The 24541-nt window shown below is 46.3% G+C and overlaps 1 protein-coding gene across 4 annotated transcripts in view; it reads right to left on the bottom strand.

Annotated features, from left to right (window-relative positions):
* tnr (tenascin R (restrictin, janusin)) overlaps positions 1-24541 on the bottom strand; it is a 113801-nt gene extending 89260 nt beyond the window's left edge. For all 4 annotated transcript variants that reach the window (XM_076972716.1, XM_076972717.1, XM_076972714.1 and 1 more), the window contains exon 1: positions 24306-24541. The gene's annotated coding sequence lies outside the window, so the exon portion shown is untranslated. The remainder of the gene's footprint in view (positions 1-24305) is intronic.

The raw sequence follows: 24541 nt of genomic DNA on the forward strand, positions 1-24541 counted from the left end.
TCCTGTCATTTGGATATACTGATAGTTGCACATATAATGTGTCCATTTATAATGTATTTATTGCTGTTGGGTTTTGCTTTGTGTACATTTTATGTTCTGTGTCCCCTTAAACCTCAAGATTAATGGACCCTTTTGAAGTGAACTGAACCGAAATGAACTGAACTGATCTCAGTTTAACTGAACTGAGCTGAAGTTTTGAGCAGAGTTTATTACAGTGGCTTCCTTGTGCACCGTGTTCACTGGAGACTCCTGTGATTGGACAAGCAATCTACAGAGATCATCTCCTCTCTGCTGCAGGGTCAAACAGTTGCCATGGGGGTGTTGAGCTCCTCCCCGCCATTCTGGACTCCTGAAACCAGTTACGCTTGATTTTTTTCCCACCAGTGCCGTGCTGGAGATCAGGGCCACGAGGTACTGGTGACGGGGTCTTGTCATAATGATGTCACTAAACAATGATGTCACTAAACAACTCCTCTGTGCAATAGGGCGAGAGAAATAACAGATACAGGTGAATACTACACCCCTATAGAGGGCCGTGTTATGAATATGAACTGAACTGAGCTTCTTCAGGGACAGACTTATCCTGAAGGCACAAAGGAGCATCAACACAGATACTCTTCCTCCCAGCAGACGTGAGGCTCTATAACCACCACTGCTCACAACAACATTACAATCAATAGCATTAGCATATTGTAGGGGTTGTTGTATTGTAATGTATAGTATATTGTAAATAGCCTGTTTTAGGGTTCAATACACTGACACACCATGTACAAGTTCAAGTGAAACCAAACTGGTAGAATTCTGTACAGTATACAGTATATTATTATTATTATTATTATTGTTGTTGTTGTTGTTGTTGTTGTTGTTAATATTGTCCTGGTTTTTATCATCTGTGGCTTCTGTTACACTCTGTGGGACAATAAAAGTTGTTTCTATTCTATTCTATATACAGAAGGCACAAGAGAAAAAAGCAAAACTTCTCACAAATGATCACATTATGGTCCAAGCCTTAAAAAGCCTGAGCCCATTATATTAATTGGTGAGCCATGGTGAGTCCTGGAGCAGTGATGGATGTTGGACTCCTGCGCTGGGGAAGTCTGGCCCACATCGCTACAACTCTGCCCTCTGCTTTATGGCCAGTGCGTAATTAATCAGGGCGCAGCTGCGAGGAGACAGCGTTTATGCAGCCAAAATGTCACTGATACTTTGAGGTGTTGGATTTAATTCAGTCGAGGTCCTACCAGACCACTGCGATTCTCACCTTTGGCGCTTTTGAAATTACGGTAATAAAAGAAAAAAAAAACTAGTGATTTTTTTATTCTGTGGTCGTCGACCAAGTCACTTTAGCCTACGTGTGATTGACTTGGGGTTTATGGAGCGACTTCTAAGATGTTTATAACTCAGAGGTTATTAGTACAGTAATAAACATAGCTGCCTTATGTAATCAAGGGGCCTACTTTCACCTTGCCTGCGTTTCATATCCAAATTTTCTGCTCCTGGCTAAGATGCGCCCCAGTGTGAACAGATGGGATTCAATTTTTTTTTCTCACATGCAGAAAACATGCTAACACACACATTATTTCCATTTTACTGCCCACTGTGATCATGCTTAGGGCTACTACCGTGGTATTATCTGCTGTCAAACATAGGAGGAAACCATTTCAACCAGCAGCGAGTGGTGTTTGTCTTACGGCTGCTTTCATTTCCGCAGTGGCACTGCTGTCCACAGGAGTTCTGGTGCACAGCAGAGACGTCAGCACACAGCACACACATTTCCATCAGCGCAATTGGATGCAGAAAATGAAAACACATTCTGTTCACACTCGTATTAAATGAAGCACTCCAAATGCGGTTTGAGTGATCCGTTCATATTCCGGAAGATCTGAAAGTGGATCTTAGGGATGTATACACCTGCTTTTTCATGTGGCCAAAGGAAATCCACATAGGATGTAGTTCTCCAAAAATGCATTGAATACAAAGTGTAAATAGCCTTAAGATGCTTGGAAAAGCCACCAGGTGAATTCCAAAGGGTCCAGTAGTTCACTGCAGAGTAGACAGCACAACCCATTTTAAAAGATATTACGAACCATAAGGAGTGACAATGTTCAGTCAGAGGGGAGTCATAACCACAGTAGTGCTGTTACGCCACTGCACAGGACATTGACCTTAAAGTTTACCCATCAGTCATGGTGTGTCTGGTGAGCTGTGAGTAGCACATACGTGCCAATAGAGTTCACTTATCTGTGATTGTTACTAAGACTTCAAAAACATTTGCTGAGTACAATCAATGTTGTGAAATGATCCTGTTCGGAAATGTTGCAATATCAACCAGAAAACATTTGTCTTGATAGCTTTCACCTAGATAATGTTAGCGGTCTTGAGGTCCAGTGTGAGGTACAGATTAGATGCTGTTTAGCCAACATTAAACGGATATTAATTTTATGTGCAATCTATAGGGTCAGTGTTGTACAAATATAGTTATACAGTTTCAGTAACAAACACAGTTTCAGTTTAGTCTAGCCACAGTAGCAAACACAGTTTTAGTTCAGTCTAGCACACAGTAGCAAAGTTTCAGTTCAGTCTAGCACACAGTAGCAAAGCTTCAATTCAGTCTAGCCACAGTTGCAAACAGTTTCACTTCAGTCTAGCCACAGTAGCAAACACTGTTTCACTTCAGTCTAGCACATAGTAGCAAACACAGCTACATTTCAGTCTAGCCCCAGTAGCAAACACACTTTCAGTTCAGATTAGCCACATTAGCAAACACAGGAACTGTTCGATAGCCCTGCTGTTAAGCGAAACAGAGATGCAACATACATAATGTCTTCTGCAGGATGTCGTCACGGTGCATCCTGAATGCAGCGGTTTAATTCTCAGAACCACATGATTAGTGTGGAGTGTGTAGGCTGCACAAGGGCACTACATAGGGACCCTGAATAATGTAACACAGCTAGTGTGCACTTTAAGTTTATATCACCATACCCCATTAACCTCACCGGGGTTGGGTTGTTTTACTGATTCTACCCCCAAGCCTTCGGTTATAGTCTTCCAAGTATCTAACTGTCTGTAAAGTAACCATCGAAAGGTTTATGCAATACATATAGTGAACAATGTTATTAACAGGTGAGGAAAGCACTTGAACAGTCATTTGCCTTTGCCAGCAAATTGCATTCATGTAATGCAACGAGGCGACCATAATTCCTCCTGAGAAACACACACATCCTTGGGGTTATTCATGGCTATAAAAAACCATCAATTATACTATGTCACCCCTCTGAAGAGGTGGAGAGGCAGAGCTGGAAACCACTCCACATCCATAACTCAGGCCTAATTCTCCCACTGAGAGATGCATATATGCACCAGGGCCCATTGGAATTTAATAAATGTATAATATGGTTATTTCCCTGTAAAAATAGACACTGATGAATGTGTGCCTATAAGAATAGTGGATATTCACGTAGTGCCGATAAATGAATATATCAGCGCAGATGCAGTGTTATTTATTCCGTTGCACGTGAGCAAAGATTATAATGGCGGTTGGTAATTGCATGCTGAATGGTGCATGGGCCATGGGTTTATATGGAGGGTTATAAGATGTTGAGGAGACAGCAGAGTGGGAGATGTGACCATCACTGTACCATTAACCATCAGCTGCAGAAACTTCCACACGAGCGCACTCCCACAATGCACCACAGAGGCAGAGAGTTCACTCCCACAATGCACCACAGAGGCAGACTCCAGGGCCATCCTGACATTTAAGTGACTGTTAAAATGACATTGTTTCTGTTTCCCGGCTATCACGATAAACCCTTGCACTTTCACTCTGCAGACATGAAGAGAGAGGTGGTGGTGAGAGAGGTGGTGGTGGTGAGAGAGAGGTGGTGGTGAGAGAGGCGGTGGTGGTGAGAGAGAGGTGGTGGTGGTGAGAGTGGTGGTGGTGAGAGGTGGTGGTTCTAGAAAAATTCTAGAAAAAGCAGTTTCCAATCAGTTAAGCCATTATCTCCAATCAAATAGTATCCATGAACAGTTCCAATCAGGATTTAGACCGAACCACAGCACAGAAACAGCTTTAATCAAGGTAGTGAATGATTTACTAATATCATCCGATAATGGGCTCGTCTCGTTCCTTATACTGTTAGATCTTAGTGCAGCTTTTGATACTATAGACCACAACATTTTGCTGGATAGACTAGAAAACACGGTAGGTATTAGAGGAGTTGCACTCTCCTGGTTTAGATCTTATTTGACCGACCGCTTCCAATGTGTAAGTGTTAATAATAAAATCTCTAAATCTGTGCAGGTTAAATATGGTGTCCCACAAGGGACAGTCCTAGGACCACTTCTATTTACACTGTACATGTTACCCTTAGGCGAGATTATGCATAAGCATGACATCAGTTTCCACTCCTACGCAGACGACACCCAACTATATTTATCGGCTAAACCCGATGATTTAGGTGTAAACAGTAAAATTGAGAAGTGTGTAGAAGAGATAAAACATTGGATGGCGTGTAACTTTCTAGCACTAAATCCAGATAAAACAGAGCTAATAATAGTTGGGTCTAGGGCAGCGAGAGACAAGATATGTAATGTAGCATTGAATCTACATTCCTTTACTATAACCCCCAGCGCAGAGGTAAAGAACTTTGACATCACAATAGACCCAGATCTCTCGTTCGATTCACACATTAATAATATAACTAGGGTGGCGTTCTTTCACTTACGCAACATTGCTAAAATTAGAAACATATTAAATACTAGTGATGCGGAAAAACTAATCCATGCATTCATATCCTCTCGTCTAGATTATTGCAACAGTCTTCTAGCTGGATGTTCTGGTAAATCGATAAACAGCTGGTTCAGAACGCAGCAGCGCGAGTTTTAATGAAAACTAAAAAGTTTGATCACATTAGTCCCGTACTATCATCATTACACTGGCTGCCAATTAGATTCCGTATTGACTATAAAATACTTTTATTAACATATAAAACACTGCATGGCTTAGCTCCAGACAATCTTAGTGAACTTATTGATCATTACAACCCTGAACGCTCACTTCGTTCGCAGGACGCAGGGTTATTAACTGTTCCTAGGATCAAAAAGATCACAGCAGGTGGAAGAGCCTTTTCTTTTAAAGCTCCACAACTGTGGAATAATCTTCCTGCCTCTATTCGGGACTCAGACACAGTCTCAATGTTTAAATCTAGACTAAAGACTCATCTGTTTACTTTGGCCTTTGATTAATCTGTTACATATTTACCACATCACATATCTTTCTTTTCCGAGGTTCACCTGGGGAGAAACACTGCAGTTGGAGCCTACAATACCAGTATTATTGCTCCGACACGGAATGAAAACCTGGAGTTCATCACAAGACATTTACATTGACAATATCAACATCCAGAATTTTCATTCTAGTTACCTTATACTTAGTCTGATTGTGTGATTTGTGTGTGACTTGTGTGTTCGTCTGTATAATTTGATTTTGTGTAATTTGTGTGTTAACGGGCCGCCCAATGGAGGATGGGTTCCCTTTTTGAGTCTTGGTTCTCCCGACGTTTCTTCCTATTCTCCACCATCATAGGGAGTTTTTCCTCGCCACTGTCGCCTTTGGCTTGCTCATTAGGGACCCATAGTATTGTTACCCTTTTAACTCCTGTAAAGCGGCTTTGTGACAACATGTGTTGTGAAAAGTGCTATACAAATAAATTTTGATTGATTGATTGATTGGTGGTGAGAGAGAGGTGGTGGTGAGAGAGAGAGGTGGTGGTGGTGGTGAGAGAGAGAGGTGTTGGTGAGAGAGGTGGTGATGAGAGGTGGTGGTGGTGAGAGGTGGTGGTGGTGGTGAGAGAGGTGGTGGTGGTGGTGAGGTGGTGGTGAGAGAGGTGGTGGTAGTGGTGAGAGAGGTGGTGGTGGTGAGAGGTGGTGGTGGTGGTGGTGGTGAGAGAGGTGGTGGTGGTGAGAGGTGGTGGTGGTGGTGGTGGTGAGAGGTGGTGGTGGTGGTGAGAGAGGTGGTGGTAGTGGTGAGAGAGGTGGTGGTGAGAGAGGTGGTGGTGGTGAGAGGTGGTGGTGGTGGTGAAAGAGGTGGTGGTGGTGGTGAGGTGGTGGTGAGAGAGGTGGTGGTGGTGGTGGTGGTGAGAGAGGTGGTGGTAGTGGTGAGAGGTGGTGGTGGTGAGAGGTGGTGGTGAGAGAGGTGGTGGTGGTGGTGGTGGTGAGAGGTGGTGGTGAGAGAGGTGGTGGTGGTGAGAGGTGGTGGTGGTGGTGAGAGAGGCGGTGGTGGTGAGAGAGGTGGTGGTGGTGAGAGGTGGTGGTGGTGAGAGAGGCGGTGGTGGTGAGAGGTGGTGGTGGTGAGAGAGGCGGTGGTGGTGAGAGGTGGTGGTGGTGGTGAGAGGTGGTGGTGGTGGTGAGAGGCGGTGGTGGTGGTGAGAGAGGTGGTGGTAGTGGTGGTGAGAGAGGTGGTGGTGAGAGAGGTGGTGGTGGTGAGAGGTGGTGATGGTGAGAGAGGTGGTGGTGGTGAGAGGTGGTGGTAGTGGTGAGAGAGGTGGTGGTAGTGAGAGGTGGTGGTGGTGGTGAGAGGTGGTGGTGGTGGTGAGAGAGGTGGTGGTGGTGAGAGAGGTGGTGGTGGTGAGAGGTGGTGGTGGTGGTGAGAGGTGGTGGTAGTGGTGAGAGAGGTGGTGGTAGTGAGAGGTGGTAGTGGTGAGAGAGGTGGTGGTGGTGAGAGAGGTGGTGGTAGTGGTGAGAGAGGTGGTGGTAGTGAGAGGTGGTGGTGGTGGTGAGAGGTGGTGGTGGTAGTGAGAGGTGGTGGTGGTAGTGAGAGAGGCGGTGGTGGTGAGAGGTGGTGGTAGTGAGAGGTGGTGGTGGTGGTGAGAGGTGGTGGTGGTGGTGAGAGAGGCGGTGGTGGTGAGAGGTGGTGGTGGTGGTGAGAGGTGGTGGTGGTGGTGAGAGAGGTGGTGGTAGTGGTGAGAGAGGTGGTGGTGGTGAGAGGTGGTGGTGGTGGTGGTGGTGAGAGAGGTGGTGGTGGTGAGAGGTGGTGGTGGTGGTGGTGGTGAGAGGTGGTGGTGGTGGTGAGAGAGGTGGTGGTAGTGGTGAGAGAGGTGGTGGTGAGAGAGGTGGTGGTGGTGAGAGGTGGTGGTGGTGGTGAAAGAGGTGGTGGTGGTGGTGAGGTGGTGGTGAGAGAGGTGGTGGTGGTGGTGGTGGTGAGAGAGGTGGTGGTAGTGGTGAGAGGTGGTGGTGGTGAGAGGTGGTGGTGAGAGAGGTGGTGGTGGTGGTGGTGGTGGTGAGAGGTGGTGGTGAGAGAGGTGGTGGTGGTGAGAGGTGGTGGTGGTGGTGAGAGAGGCGGTGGTGGTGAGAGAGGTGGTGGTGGTGAGAGGTGGTGGTGGTGAGAGAGGCGGTGGTGGTGAGAGGTGGTGGTGGTGAGAGAGGCGGTGGTGGTGAGAGAGGTGGTGGTGGTGAGAGGTGGTGGTGGTGGTGGTGAGAGGCGGTGGTGGTGGTGAGAGAGGTGGTGGTGGTGAGAGGTGGTGGTGGTGAGAGAGGTGGTGGTGGTGAGAGGTGGTGGTGGTGGTGAGAGGTGGTGGTGGTGGTGAGAGAGGTGGTGGTGGTGAGAGAGGTGGTGGTGGTGAGAGGTGGTGGTGGTGGTGAGAGGTGGTGGTAGTGGTGAGAGAGGTGGTGGTAGTGAGAGGTGGTAGTGGTGAGAGAGGTGGTGGTGGTGAGAGAGGTGGTGGTAGTGGTGAGAGAGGTGGTGGTAGTGAGAGGTGGTGGTGGTGGTGAGAGGTGGTGGTGGTAGTGAGAGAGGCGGTGGTGGTGAGAGGTGGTGGTAGTGAGAGGTGGTGGTGGTGGTGAGAGGTGGTGGTGGTGGTGAGAGGTGGTGGTGGTGGTGAGAGAGGTGGTGGTAGTGGTGAGAGGTGGTGGTAGTGGTGAGAGAGGTGGTGGTGGTGAGAGGTGGTAGTGGTGAGAGAGGTGGTGGTGGTGAGAGAGGTGGTAGTGGTGAGAGAGGTGGTGGTAGTGGTGAGAGGTGGTGGTAGTGGTGAGAGAGGTGGTGGTGGTGAGAGGTGGTCGTGGTGAGAGAGGTGGTGGTGGTGAGAGAGGTGGTGGTAGTGGTGAGAGGTGGTGGTAGTGGTGAGAGAGGTGGTGGTGGTGAGAGGTGGTAGTGGTGAGAGAGGTGGTGGTGGTGAGAGAGGTGGTGGTAGTGGTGAGAGGTGGTGGTGGTAGTGAGAGAGGCGGTGGTGGTGAGAGGTGGTGGTAGTGAGAGGTGGTGGTGGTGGTGAGAGGTGGTGGTGGTGGTGAGAGGTGGTGGTGGTGGTGAGAGGTGGTGGTAGTGGTGAGAGGTGGTGGTAGTGGTGAGAGAGGTGGTGGTGGTGAGAGGTGGTAGTGGTGAGAGAGGTGGTGGTGGTGAGAGAGGTGGTGGTAGTGGTGAGAGGTGGTGGTAGTGGTGAGAGAGGTGGTGGTGGTGAGAGGTGGTAGTGGTGAGAGAGGTGGTGGTGGTGAGAGAGGTGGTGGTAGTGGTGAGAGGTGGTGGTAGTGGTGAGAGAGGTGGTGGTGGTGAGAGGTGGTAGTGGTGAGAGAGGTGGTGGTGGTGAGAGAGGTGGTGGTGGTGAGAGGTGGTGGTGGTGGTGAGAGGTGGTGGTAGTGGTGAGAGAGGTGGTGGTAGTGGTGAGAGAGGTGGTGGTGGTGAGAGGTGGTGGTGGTGGTGAGAGAGGCGGTGGTAATTGTGGGGCAGTGAGGGCACCTGTGGGGCAGTAGGGGTGGGTAACTGTGGGGCAGTAGGGGTGGGTAACTGTGGGGCAGTAGGGGTGGGTAACTGAGGGGCAGTAGGGGTGGGTAACTGTGGGGCAGTAGGGGTGGGTAACTGTGGGGCAGTAGGGGTGGGTAACTGTGGGGCAGTGGGTGTGCTGGGATATATGATCAGCTGTATGATTCCAAGACAGAGAAATTACATCCGCAGACTGATAACATTTGACTCACACACATGTACACAGCCCTGTGCACCTAACACACACACCTAGCACACCTGCCTAACCCTGCCCGCCAAGCAGAGGCTTCGGCCGCATCTGCTGGACCTCAGGAGACGTTTGGGCTGAGGTGGCTTTCAGCGCGCCCATATATCTCCAGCGTGGTGTGAAGCACACAGCAGGCACTGCTACTGGGAGCAGAGGGGACATAACACAGCAACAGGGACCAGGACTTCGTCCCCACGACCCACAATGCCATGTGCTGTTCTTCAGGGATGCAGTTTTATCACCACTTAAATGGCATTGGATTGCCAGGCCTGTGAAGCGTAACAGGTGTGCTCGTAAGGTGTGACTAGGGAAACAGTTGCCTTGGGCCTGATGGTACACCCCTGGCATTCTGATGGTACACCCCGGGCTTTCTGATGGTACACCTCGGCATTCTGGATAATGAGCTAGGCTGTCAGGAAACCACAGGTTGATAACAGCAGCTGACACAAAATGAAGGTGTCATATGTTTTTCTGTTTCATTTCTCGTGAATCGTTCTTTGTACATGTGGTACTGAGGTTAACTTTGCAGTGGTCAACCATTTTCTACACAAAGAAAATACATGCAAAAGAAAATATTATCACTACCACTACAAGAGAGTGTTTGCATGAACGTTATGGAATGAACAAACAAATGAATAAACAAATACATAAGTGGAATGTCATTTTTTGCTTTTGTTTTATAAAATATGAATGATAAAATACATTGAGTCCCAACATTAAGACTGTGGATCAGTTACTGTTACTGGCAGAGACTTTATGTGCTTTTGAGCATAAATAAAAAGACATAGATGCACTCCTGTGGAAAAGGATAGACAGTCCCTTGAATGGGTCGTACAGCCGCACTGGGTGGTCAGCAGCAATCCTAGTGCCGGAACAAATCAGAACACAGAGGGCCAATAACCTGGATTTGACATCAAGCATTTTTTGGATCGTGCTTTTGAAGTGATCCTGTTCTGTTCTGTGTTACAGCTGCTTCTGTGATTACAACTGGGCCTATGATTCAAGCCCTTCAAATGAGAGTGTGGGCTCTGGGTTGTCTGGGTGAGACTGCGTTTACTCTGTGATGGAAGTCGGCGGTTCTGAGAGCAGGCGGGGACGTAGGTAGTAGTTGTGGTGCGGTGTGAACGCTCGATACACACCAATCAGAGTGCAGAGGCCCCTAGAACATCTCCTCTGGACTTGTGTTTGAGCTGCTCTCAAAACAGCTTAAAACATATATATAAATATATTATCTGAGGATATACATGATTTGAGTGGTTACATAGTTTGAGTGTGCGATGTCTAGTGTGGTCTGTGTGATATCATAGCTGATTGGTAAGGCGGTGGGTGCGATGTCTAACGTGGTCTGTGTGATATCATAGCTGATTGGTACGGCGGTGGGTGCGATGTCTAACGTGGTCTGTGTGATATCATAGCTGATTGGTACGGCGGTGGTTGCGATGTCTAACGTGGTCTGTGTGATGTCATAGTTGATTGGTACGGTGGTGGGTGCGATGTCTTAACGTGGTTTGTGTGATGTCATAGCTGATTGGTACGGCGGTGGGTGCGATGTCTAACGTGGTTTGTGTGATGTCATAGCCGATTGGTACGGTGGTGGGTGCGATGGCTAACTTGGTCTGTGTGATGTCATAGCGGATTGGTACAGCGGTGGGTGTGATGTCTAGCGTGGTTTGCATGTCATAGTTGATTGATACAGCGGTGGGTGTGATGTCTAGCGTGGTTTGCATGATGTCATAGTTGATTGGTACGGCGGTGGGTGTGATGTCTAACGTGGTTTCTGCAGGATGCAGTCACAGTGATTCGGTGGATAATTGCGATTGTAATTAAGCACACCTGAGTCTCATCAAAAGTAGCCCTTTTAAACACTGTTTACTTTTTCAGAAGGCTACTTGATTCCAGAGAGATAAAGACCCATGGGTTATTGAGCAAATTCCATCTGAAAATAACTTGCGTGTTTACATTTGCATTAAAACATGTGGCATTTAGCAGTCACTCTACTCCAGAACAACTTACACGTGCTCAATCTACAACTAGAATGCACCCTAGCCAGTATAGTAGTCATAGCCAGAGGGGAGAGGGGGAGGGGTGCAGCGGAAAGGGGGAGGGGCACTGAGAGGAGGGGGAGGGGCGCAGAGAGGAGGGGGAGGGGCATTGTGATGTCACAAGACCGTCTCCACCTCCGCTATCCTTCATTGAAGCCTGGCAGCCTGATGTTACCCTGGCAACCGTGCCATCAGGGCACCAGGGGTCGTGGAGGTGAAACGTTTGATGCGTGCGGGAACAGGGAGCGTACGCACACAGGTGCAGACTGTGGCAGGGGCTTTTGTCTCAGGGTCTGCCTCCTCACCTCAGCCAATAGAGACTCGGAGTCCCACGGGTAATGAAAAGCTACAGTTATGCAAACGTACCATTCCAGCCTCCTTCACAGCTCGACGACAAATTAGAGAAATATAGATTTAATGTGAATGTTCAAATGAATGTTTGAATTCCTTCAAACTACAGCATTATTTCAAGCTCTTATGTAAATGACTCTAACAGCAGTTAGATGCTGTTCATGTGTATAAATAACAGCATGATTGTGAATATCTGTATGTGGTGACATAGTTGACAGAGATCTAATCATGACTCAGTAAACGCTGTTTGATCCAGTTTCTGTAATTCTGTTTTCAGTAGCTGGCATTAAACTCCGCCTAGCAGTCAAATTCGAAACACTGATGCTCGTTTGATTGCATTTAGAGCTGAACTCTATGGCTTTGTGTCCGTTTTACAGAAGCACAGTGTGAGACAGCACTGAGCACTGAGAAGACCGTTGGTCTAACACTGAGCAAAGATTTAATACTGCACCTGCCACATGTCACTTCTGCACCCTCAATGTTCTATTTACCCAATCTATCTCTCCCTCTATCTGTCTTCATCTCTCTCTCCCCTCTGTGTGTATGTCTCTGTCTCTCTGTCTCTGTGTGCGTCTCTTTCCCTCTCTCTTTCTCTCTCTGTTCTCTTGAAAAGACCACATCTTTAGCTTTTTTTATACACTCACACAAAGATTTTCTTTGTGATTAGATCCCTGTGGGGTTCTGGATGTCACACTGCTGGTGAATCCCATTGCTTGCACAGAACTTCTCCCTCCTACCTCGTAATAGGCCCACTAGCCTGGCGCTGAGCACTTCAAAATGTCGAAAAGCTCACAGCTAATTATAGATTCATGATACATGTGTCTGTACAGTGAAGATGCCCCTGTCACTGTCACACACCGCACACTGGAACTGTCACTGTATTTGTTCTTCCAGAATCCGAACGCAACAGGATCACTGGCCTGAAAATTAATGAACAGGTAAATAAGTAATGAGAGTTGGAAGTGTACTCCACGAAACACGATCACTGACGCTTTCGAATGTGCAACGTTAGCCGCACGTGCAGAGAATGTTAATCCACAGTTTCACAAACAATTAGGGAGCATTAACATTCTCATCATTCTGACCATTCTGACCATTTTTACCATTCTGACCATTCTGACCATTCTTAACATTCTTACCATTGTTACAAATGGTCTTTATTCTACAGTATGTCTTTACTGTCTTCTCTCATATCTTTACTGTCATGTCTTTATGTCTTTTCTCCTTCTGTGAAATTAGTAAAAATCTCCTCACAGTGACCTGTGCTGCTCAAAGCCACAACTGGCACTGGGCCACAGCAGCTAATTATGTTCATGTAATTCATATTATGGACTTACAAACATGATGAAATATTATGTTCATAGCTGTATTTGATAAGATTTTAAAATATACCACTATTTTACAGGCAAATGTAAGTCTACAACAACAACTACAACAAATATCAGAGAGGTGTGATTTGTAAAAAAGTAACAAAAGCAGGAACTGAGGTTTTAGCTCCTGACGCCCTGCAGAACGTGTCACATTCGCACCGCCCAGACAGCGGCGGGGGTGGAAGGTGGAGACGCTTTATTTGCAAACTCTATTTTTAAGCATGTCACATAAGGTTGCATTAAGGTTGCATAAAATCCAGCTGAGTATTGTTCATCTGAAACATCCTTATCAACAATATCGCAACTTTTTAAATTCACGCAATTTCTTTTACTGCAAACACCATTTCATTTGAGTCTCGTGGAGTAATAAATAAATCAGGCCAGTGTGTATTTTTGCTCGCAACTTCTGTTCTTTATACTCTGCACTTTGCGCTAGTGTGAATTTAAAGTCTGAGGGGATGTGCGAGGAAATGCAACAGTTAGGAATGGAAAAGTGCTGAACAGACTCTTCGGTGTTCAGTGGTGTTTCAGGACTCAGGACTCCAACACCACTGCTCCCATTTTCATCGCCATGCAGCAAATTCAGATTTGTCAGCTTTCCGAACAGGGTTTAAAAGACATTAACGCGCCCCCTACCTCTTTCATCTCCACAGTCCACTCTCTCGTTTTCAACATAATGTGCTCTTCACACCGGTGGTCCGTCTGCCGTAAAGATGTATGTCGAATAAATTATGGTCTGATTTGAAAAGCGTTGACCTTTGTGCTGCTTTACAATGAACAGCTCGTGAAGCGTCTCGCCCGTGCATCTCCTCGCCACGGCCGCTTTTGTAGCCGTATTAAAATGGCGAAGGACACAGGAAAGGTGATTCTGCTGTGGCCCGGCGGTAGGTGTGCATGATCCAACATGTTCACTTGAATATGTGATTCTGCCCAATTTCAGGCTTGAGTGCTCCAGCACAGACACGCGTTTCTCTAAAATGTTCGTAAGTAATCCTTTTCCAGCGCGCCCGCACTCACGGGCCATGTGGCGAAAACCAGTGAGTGGGTTTCACCGACACCGACGCCACATAATGTATTCAGACTCTTAATGATGTGAATTAAAAGGACAAAAAGTTCAACCGTCTCCAGCACGCCTTAGTCTGGCATTGTGCTTCCTGTTTTCGTGGTTTGCTTTGTTTTTTTCTTTTCATAGCCCGCGTTTCTCTCTTTGAAGTGTGCCAATCCGATTTGTATAATTGAACTTCAAGGGGATCTTAGTTTGTAAGTCAGAGTAAGTTAGGCTTTTGTGGAGAATGGTTGCTATCCTGCTCTGACATATCTGAACAGACAGACGTCTGCTCGCGTTTGCAATGGTGATTTCAAAATCTTGTTACCGCACCAGTTCTCCGTAGCTCTTGGCGCTGATTCTTCACGGAGCGGCCCGTGAGGATCGACGGGAAACCGTGGGGGAATATTCTGAAATATACTTGCACAATTTGCACAATGGGAAGAACGATCCTGGTTGGAACACACACATTCAGCAAACAAAAACACTTTCAGCTGTAAATGTGAGGAATTACTTAGGCAGTGCACTCAGCTCGAACTGTGGGCCCTCCTGAACCAGGGACGGAGAGTTGAACACGGACCACCGCTTGGATGAAGGCTGGTAATCGGTCCAGTGCGTTCGCTGGCCGTTACTGCTGTGTGAGGGTGCACACACACCCCAGACCACTGGGTGCAGACAAGGACACGTCTCAACCACGACAGGGCTGGCAGACCCTGCTTAAACACCCAACAATTTCTCCATGCTCTTCGACATGCAGGACTCACGATGCTGTGTCTCTGGGTGGAACGCTGTTAAAGGTCAAAGCAGCACCTTCCTGTTCAGCGCATGTCCCGCAATGCTACACAAAGTCGATACCCACTGAGGTCAGGTGAATATCAAACATAATGCAAGGAAGTGCCCTTTTTCTTTGTTTTCCCAAGACACGTAAAAATAAACGATTCATCGAATCTATATAACGAATGGAGTAGCTGTTTTTTTCCGGGAGCCCACAAGCTGCTGTCAGGAGAGAGAGAGAGAGAGAGAGAGAGAGAGATGCCAAGGCAGAGACTTCAATGTCTGCCCAAAACGGCCTGATTACAACTAAAGCCCCTTGCCAGTTTCAATGTCGTTCTTCTCATAACAGGCTGGTCTGCTGTAACAGGCATGCGTGTGCATGCCCACACACACACACACACACACACACACGCGCGCACGCACACACACACACACACACACACACACACACACACACACACACACACACACGCTGCTGGCCGCAAGAAGCCTCGCCGGACTGGCAGGCTCAAATAATGAGAAATATTAATTCCGACGGCGGAGGTCGTGGCTGGGTTTTCTAAAAGCTGATCAGGCTGGAGGTCTTTTTTGCTCATGTGTGTGCGTCCGTGAAGCTTCGGGACATTACCAACACTTGATGAGATGCACCATGCATGTTGCTTTTACGGTTATGAAAAAATAAAAAGACTGAACATTGCATATTAATGGAAGGTTACAGATCGGAGAGCTGTAAATGTAATTTTCTTTCACTGCTTTAAAAAAATCCTGCGTATTAAACTTATTTTTAAGTTTAATTTTAATTAAACTTATTTTTGTCAACATTAACAATATTTCACCTGCATGAAAGAAAAAGAAATAAATTGAATTTCTGTTTTCATAATATAGCTAGACAGAAAGACGTGTGTGTGTGTGTGTGTGTGTGTGTGTGTGTGTGTGTGTGTGTGTGTGTGTGTGTGTGTGTGTGTGTATGTGTGTGTGTGTGTGTGTGTGTGTGTGTGTGTGTGTGTTGTAGGAGTGTTGTGGGAGTGTTGTGGCAGTGTTGTGGGAGTGTTGTTGGAGTGTTGTGGGAGTGCTATGGGAGTGTTGTTGGAGTGTTGTGGGAGCGTTGTTAGAGTGTTGTGGGAGAGTTATAGGAGTGTTGTGGGAGTGTTGTGGGAGTGCTATGGGAGTGTTGTTGGAGTGTTGTGGGAGTGTTATGGGAGTGTTGTTGGAGTGTTGTGGGAGTGTTATGGGAGTGTTATGGGAGTGTTGTGGGAGTGTTGTTAAGAGTGTTGTGGGAGAGTTCTAGGAGTGTTGTGGGAGTGCTATGGGAGTGTTGTTGGAGTGTTGTGGAAGTGTTATGGGAGTGTTGTTGGAGTGTTGTGGGAGTGTTGTGGGAGTGTTATGGGAGTGTTATGGGAGTGTTGTTGGAGTGTTGTTGGAGTGTTGTGGGACCACCACACTGCTTAGTGGAAGCACACAGAAGAGCTGAAGATCTCCAGGTTTACAAAACAGCGACTGGTCTCAGTTTGATCTCAAAGCACCTTCTCAAGGATCACTGCAATAAACACGATAGATAGATAGATAGATAGATAGATAGATAGATAGATAGATAGATAGATAGATAGATAGATAGATAGATAGATAGATAGATAGATAGATAGATAGATAGATAGATAGATAGATCTGTCTGGGTTCAGTCTGCTGAGTGATGCTGGCTTTAGTACGTGGGAGGATCATCCATCTGTCTGCACAGATGGGCAGAACTTACTGCTGGAAGTCCAACATGAGGCAACCTCGCACCTTCAAGAGGGTCGGAGCAAGTTAAAGACCCACACGCACAACAAAGGCTTGCTAGTGAAACACTGCTGCACACTGCAGTTTTACAACCAAGCACAGCCATTCAATCCTGGCTGTCAATTAACACAAGAGAAGGAAAAAATGGATTTCAGCTATACACAAAATATCGATGCAGTCTGACGGTCATCTAAGTACAATTGACTGCTTGTTCATTTCACAAATTGCAATTATCTGATTGGCCTATTGCCACGGGGCAAGCAGGAAGAAGCAGAATGGAGAGATGGATGATGGGTATTTGGGAATCAGGCTACGACTCTTGGGCTCTCTTGGTGGGAAATCAATGGTGTTTGTTTAATTATTGGCTGAATGTAATTAGTGCTACTGCTGTAATTACTACCACTGCCCTGAAGTCACTACACAATAATTTGTATCAAGGCATCTTTTTAGTCTGAATGGATGTAGCCCTTTTAATTGGCTCTGAATTGAAAGTGTTCAAACGTTAGCATTTCGTTTTTTTCCACGTCCATCTCATCTTTCTGGCCTTCAGTGTCCGGGTGGACAAACTTGGTTTGTACCGTGTGTGCTTTATGGGTTTCGGACAGCGACCGACGAGAACATTTTCCCCTGGGACTAATTTAGAAGCATAAAGCATTATATCAAAAGGGATAAATACCCATGGTCCTAGCAGATATATTAACGAAATCAGGACATTTTAAGGTGACATCTGTGGCGATGGAAGTCATTAGGGCTGAGGGGAAGGAAATAAAGATTGCCAACAGAGAACATATTAAGTTAATGATACAATTCCTTCTAATTGCAGACAGATGGAATCTTCACTAGACCAAATAATTGTTTCACTCCTTAATCACACATGAATTAATGGGAGCTTAACCTGCCACAGTCCTGATTGGTTGGTGCAAATGTGGACGCCTCAGACAATGGCCTCAGTGTTGTGTCAGTAGACCGGCGCGTAGACCTGACAGCATGTCGCAGGCAAGGTGTGAAAAGCAGGAGTCCAGGCGTTTTATAAACACGCTCAGCTCCTTCTTCTCTCGGCCCCGCTGACATGACAGCTCTGCATTTAAAGCAGCCGATCGCAGGCACCACTGGGCCTCCGAGGCCGAACTTTAAACCGCAGCCTCTCCGGAACTGCCACGCGGCGGAAAGGTCCAGCGAACATGCAGTCAAGCTTCTGGCCTGGTATTTAAAGCGAGGTGGTGGAAGGGGGGAAAAAAGCGTCCATGAGGTACTGTTGAGAATCAGGAGCTCCTCTGGCATTGTGGTCGGATGCTCTGTGCGGTGGGACGTCGGTGAAAGCAACGGTGTAGCGTATCTCTGAGAGAGAGAGAAACGTCTCGTAAAGCCGGATTTAAAGCGCGCCTGCGTGAGACAGAGAAAACTCCCTGGTTCCCTTTGAGATTCATCAGCTTCACCTTTAGATCAGCCCGCAAGCGCCTGGGGTTTGGAAGCACTAAACCCTTCACCCGCGCTACCAATCATGAGAGAATCCATTTAAGTACGTTTTATTTCAAGGGCGCCTGAAATGGAGCAGAACCTTTCCCGCGCAGTTTAGCATTCATGGCGGCAGCGTTGAGGAATTCGCGCGTGCCGTGAAGAGCTTCGGCTCTGACAGGTGATGGACGCGTGATGGGCGGGGCTTTACTGCACTGGCAGGTGCCCGCAGAGCACCTAGAAATGACACCGCCCTCTGGGTTTATCTGACCTGTCAGTCAACCGAGCCCGGTCTTTGGCCCCGCCTCTCACCTCAGTGCAACGGCCTTGCCGTCTATTATTTTAATTTCAGATAAACAATTGCGCGTCGCATCCCAAGAGGTTCTGAAATAATCCCTGACTGTTTGTCTGGATGTCTGTAAATCTCTTTTGATTTATTCATTTCCTCCATACCTACAGCTTTATAGAGCAATCAATCGGCCGGTTAGCCCCGAGCCTGATCAGACGATAGCCGATAAGACAAACGTTCGTTGTCACTGAGTAGTATATAACTTTGCTTTTTCTGCCCCCTCATTGATTGTTGATTTCCTCTGCTCAGCAACGCTTTTCAAACTGTGGACAGTTTGAAATTTATCTCCCGTTATCAGGCAACGGCTCGCGCTTTGGCAGTTCCACTGCCCCGTTCCCTCTCTCACACCCACCCACGCGCACAAAGGCACGCGCACAAATGCACACAAACCACAAAATACTGACTTGTTACTAACGTCGCCACGCATAATGTTTCTTATGAGTTGGCTGTAACGGCTCTACTGACGCCAAACAAAGTGGCATTGAACACAAGTTCCGCTCTGCAGCCGGTGCAGAGTTGGACCGCCCATCAGAACAGGCACTGTCGACTTTCTAAGCCCGACAGACTCATTTTGGGGCACTGTAAAGTCCATTGTTTTGAAGTAGCATCTGAAGGCAGATGTGCACACAGCAAGCTTTACAAGTGGCAATGCAAGGGCTCTCCGGCTCCCCCTGCTGGAAGCAGAGGGTAGTCCCCATGATCGCAGGCAGCGTAGGGGGTTAATTGCAGTCAAATTGTATCAAGAACAGTGGGTGGATGGATGGGGTGATGAATAGGTGGAGGCAGGGTGGTATGCAAGCACAGCACATGGATTTGAGGGGCTCCGCGCCCCCCCCTCCCCCCTCACGCCTGAGCCCGGCGCTGGGCTTCACACTCACTTCCAAGCCAACGCAGCATTTATCAGGGAGATTGGACCCGTTACAGAACCTGCTGCTGCCTCACACGGAGCACACCGGCAGAAACCTGCTCGTGAGGCGCATGATTCTCCTGCACATGTACAAAACACCTGTCCTTGGATCCACACACACACACACACACACGCACACGCACACACACACACCTTGTAACGAGATCGAATGAGATACATGTCATCTTATTCACAGGAGCCAGAAGCTGGAAATGCAGAACTCTCATTACTGGACCCATCAAACAAACCCGGATTTAACTCCATGGAAATATTAATAGAGGCCAATGTAAGGTTGCGAGTACAGATGCCAATTCTCCAGGCGCGGCCAACGTAGAAGGGGACGGTTAGCCATTTTAGCACTTTCATTAGCGTGACATTGGTCTGTGACCACCCATATCCAGATACCAGATCTCTTTTTAAGAGCCGCTGGTCTCTGCCCGGAATGTGAGGGTCAGCTTAATGACCTCAGCCTTGCTGTAGCACTAAACGGAGAAGCTTTGGTGAAGCTGTCACTGCTGCTACCATAGAGAGGAGAGTCCCTCAAACCAAAATATTGTGTAAATTATTAATTGCCTTTTACACATTTGTTGCTTTGCTGCACTGGGTTATGTTTGAATTATTCACTCAGAGGGGAAATAAATGTAAAGATCACGTACTGGGAGACAGGACACAGCCCAGGAGAGACTGTTGTGTTTGTACCAGTATCAGTCGCCATGATATCCAAACTGATATTTGAATGACCAGCAGCACAAAGGTATGTGGCTGTAGCTTTAGTATATATGGGTATGTGGCTGTAGCTGTAGTATATATGGGTATGTGGCTGTAACTGTAGTATATATGGGTATGTGGCTGTAACTGTAGTATATATGGGTATGTGGCTGTAGCTGTAGTATATAAGGGTATGTGGCTGTAACTGTAGTATAACTGGATATGTGGCTGTAGCTGTAGTATATATGGGTATGTGTGGCTGTAACTGTAGTATATATGGGTATGTGGCTGTAGCTGTAGTATATATGAGTATGTGGCTGTAGATGTAGTATAAATAGGTATGTGGCTGTAGCTGTAGTATATATGGGTATGTGGCTGTAGCTGTAGTATATATGAGTATGTGGCTGTAGATGTAGTATAAATAGGTATGTGGCTGTAGCTGTAGTATATATGGGTATGTGGCTGTAACTGTAGTATATATGGGTATGTGGCTGTAGCTGTAGTATATATGGGTATGTGGCTGTAACTGTAGTATAAATGGGTATGTGGCTGTAGCTTTAGTATATATGGGTATGTGGCTGTAGCTGTAGTATAAATGGGTATGTGGCTGTAGCTGTAGTATAAATGGGTATGTGGCTGTAGCTGTAGTATATATGGGTTTGTGGCTGTAGCTGTAGTATATATGAATGTGTAGCTGTAGATGTAGTATAAATAGGTATGTGGCTGTAACTGTAGTATATATGGGTATTAGGGCTGGGTATCGATTCAAATTCCAAGAATCGATTCGATTCCGATTCTGAAGATTAAGAATCGATTTATTTCGATTTAATCCGATTTAATCGATTCGATCCGATCCAATTCGGGGTTTAGTGTTATTAAAAATGTATTTGAGCTGTTTCCTGACTATGTACAGAAGCAACATGTTAAAACTAGTATTATATCGATATTAATCAGCAAATAGTTACTGGTAGTTGGTAGTTACTGATGGCTGGAAGACTGGTGAAAAGGGTCATCACAAATCTACCTTCAAGAAAGGTAATCCAGGACAATAAACAGAGGACATCTTTGAGGTGTCTATATCTGCAACAGTGGACTCCTACTGGGACACTAACCAGTGCATTATTATTATGATTGAAATAATTAAGAATTCACCCAAAAGCTGTTGCTAACAAATGCATTTTTATTTTAAAAGTGCTCACACTTAATAAACTGAAAGTATAAAATGTAAACGTGTATTTTTCTTTAAAGTGCGAATATAAGAACAGAACTGTCACGTTACGGTCCCCGACCCCTCCCTGTTGGGCGTGTGTTAACGTTGTCTGCGTCTAATCGTCTGTCGTCTCTGTGGGTGCGGGTGCGTCTTGTGATAATCCGTCTCACCCAGAGACCGTATATACAGTCACTGGTCTCACCTGTGGCTCGTCTCGTCATCACTGGGGGTTTGTGTGGTTTGTCTATTTAATGTGCGTTCGCGCAGCGTCCTGTGCTCGTCTTGTTTGAGTCACACATGTTCTATGTAAACATGTTTTATGTGCGCTGTCTGCGCTTCGGTAAATGTAATAAACGTAACGATTTGGAAAGTGCAAAGGATTCTGTGTCCATCGCCTTGCGCCCAACGTTACAAGAACATTTCCAACTTTTTTAAACTGTAAAAACACTGGGTAAACTGTCAGTGACATGGACTAACTGTAAATAGTCACTGACACTGGACAAACTGTCCTTCTGTTTTTAGATTGCCGATTTGACTATCGTCGTTACCGTCACTGTCCGACGCCATGTTGTTTTACTGTTAGTTAGACCGAGCGCGCCTGCGTGAATTCAGTGACGAGGCGGGGGTAAAAGTTCACTAAAAAATCGATCTTTGGACGTACGAATCGATTATCAGATCATCATATGCGAATCGATTCTGAATCGGAAAATCGATTTTTTCAACACAGGCCTAATGGGTATGTGGCTGTAGCTGTAGTATAACTGGGTATGTTGCTGTAGCTGTAGTATATATGGGTATGTGTGGCTGTAACTGTAGTATATTTGGGTATGTGGCTGTAGCTGTAGTATATATGGGTATGCTTGCAGCTTTAAGATAGTATCCAGGCTCTTTCTCCACTAACCCAGTGAAGCTCATCTGTGTGTGTCCAGCACCACTGCACTGTGTCCGCACGGCACTGAACACCACGTTCACTGTTTCAGCCCGACTGGCTTTTTTTTTTTTGACGTCCAATGTCCGTCTGCCGCATTATTGATCTGCCTTTGCATACATTTCATGGTGTCTGTGAGAGAGCTTTCTGAATGGAGGCGCTCGTAATGGTTAGGGGTGCCTCCCAGCGGGGAGACGCTCAATGTTATCTGGCCTCTCAGATGCTAGGAAGCACGCTGAATTCAAGCCTAAGACTAATGCCACAGGAACAGGGACGTGGAGAGGGCGGGAGAGGCACAGAAAGGTGTGATCCACCCACGGAGAGATTACAGCCCAGCCTGGAGCGGTGTGCTCACTCAGGGACGAGGAGCCGTACAACAGCAGCAGGTAGGAGAAAAGACTCCTGCAGCAGAGCTGCTGTGATTTATATGGCAGCAGAGTCCGTGGTAAGGACATCTCACACTCTCTGGTCCAGGCCATGGGACATTGTATAATATCATGCCAATATCCAGCCCTGTTCTCATGGCCAACGTCATCTGACTATGACAAATTAGACACTTTAAAAATATGACAATATCCTTCAGAACACCTCCCTGCCATGAGGAAGAACTGACTCTCATACACTAGCAGAGCTTGAAAGAAATTTGCTTTCAGAAATATGATAAAATAAAATAAAATAGGTCAAAATGAGACCTTAGAAATGCTGACTTTTAAGAAATAAAGGCATTCTAAAGATGTCCTAAAGACATCCTAAAGACATTCTAAATATGTCCTAAATACATCCTAAATATGTCCCAAAGACATTTTAAATATGTCCTAAAGATGTCCTAAAGACATCCTAAAGATGTCCTACAGACATTCTAAAGATGTCCTAAAGGCATTCTAAAGATGTCCCAAAGACATTCTAAAGATGTCCTGAAGACATTCTAAAGATGTCCTAAAGACATCCTAAAGATGTCCTAAAGACATTCTAAAGATGTCCTGAAGACATTCTAAAGATGTCCTAAAGACATTCCAAAGACGTTCTGAGCAGTGTTCCAGTTGCACCACCCTTACTGGACAGGAACGACATCTCCAGCAGTGCAGACAGGAGATTTTCCCAATGCACAGAACAATAAGAGCTCGATTTCAGGTTTTGTGCACTTGGTATTAAACTCGTGAAATGTTGAATATAAACTTGGCACAGAGGCAATTGGATATTTTCTGGCACTGGGGACTTGGAGGCTGCTGCGTTTTCAGCGGGCTGGTTCTGTCACCAAACCCGATGGCAGCGTCCACCGCGCCCGAACGCCTCCTCCTGCCCTTCACCCAGCAGACGGGGTATTCCACCTCCACGAGGACACACCAAATCACACACCTCAAACCACCCATATGTACAAGCACATGCATTACAGAAGCACCATTCCAGCTAAACCTGTCTCCTGATGCGTCTTAATTACACGAAGAACGAAGCTTTGATGATCTAGTCTGCTTATTCTTTTTCCATTATTCTATAGCATGTATCAAATCTGTCGAGTTGGGCAGGAACGGAAGCCCAGACAGCATTACGGCCGCATTTGAGTTAACGGGTTAGCGCATATTTTAGCTTGAACAAAAGTAATCTTTAATATGGAGAAGAAAGGAATGTAAATGCAATCATCACTGTTTGCGCTCAAGCAGCATTTCAGCAGGACTGAGAACCACTGTATCAAAATGACAACACATATACATGTAAACTGGTGAAGTGTCTTGGGTTCCCTTTGCAACGTAGCTCTTAAGTGGGAATCTAAGAACGCTAGAACCAATGCGGTGCATAATGACAACACATGTTATTTCAGAAAAAGTTCAGCATTAGAAAAGTGCATAATCTTCTAATAAAATCCGACCACAGTGCAATTAAAAGCAGTGCTTATTAATTATTGCAAAATTAGTCAATCACATTCTGTTTTCCACAGACAATTATCAGTCAATTATTGTGCAAGCAATAACATTTTAGGGATTATTTTGTTCAAAAATGACATTAGTTCATTGCAAAAAAAATTATAATAACAGGTCCAATTTATAATACTTTTCTACATTCATGAATTACCTTCAAGAATTACAGAAAAAAAACCAATTTGTATTTAACAATGTAATATTGATCTTAGAAATAATACTAGAAATGATGGAGCATTCATTCAGAATGACGTCCCAGATTCAGCATGGTCCCTGATGTGGGATCAGCCGTCCCTGACAGCAGGAGACTCTGAGTGTTGAGTGCGATAACGTTTTGACTGATGCAGAGTGCACAAACCAATTCATTTACCTGACACTCTCAATAACCGCTGCCCCTTCTCCCTGTCACGCCAACACACCTGATCCAGGAGCCGTTAAATAAGCCCATTGAGAAGTAACGTTAGCCAGCAGCAGAACTTACCTAGTTAGAGAAGCCCAGTTAACGATGTCAGGCTTCTCTGTGGATCTTCACAGCTGTGTGACCGCTTCTCAGTGCCGATCCCCCTGCTAAAAAAAGCCTGTGGGTTGGGCGTTTTGGTGATGCCGTATCGATCTGTTGGCCGAGTGCTATGTGGGCTGTCACTGTCACCGTTTAGACGGGAGCTCCTCTCAGCTGCCTGTCGCGCCTACAGTGTGGTAGCTGTGGACCTTCTCTCC

Source organism: Brachyhypopomus gauderio, chromosome 14, assembly GCF_052324685.1.
Source record: "Brachyhypopomus gauderio isolate BG-103 chromosome 14, BGAUD_0.2, whole genome shotgun sequence".
Classification (NCBI taxonomy): Eukaryota; Metazoa; Chordata; class Actinopteri; order Gymnotiformes; family Hypopomidae; genus Brachyhypopomus; species Brachyhypopomus gauderio.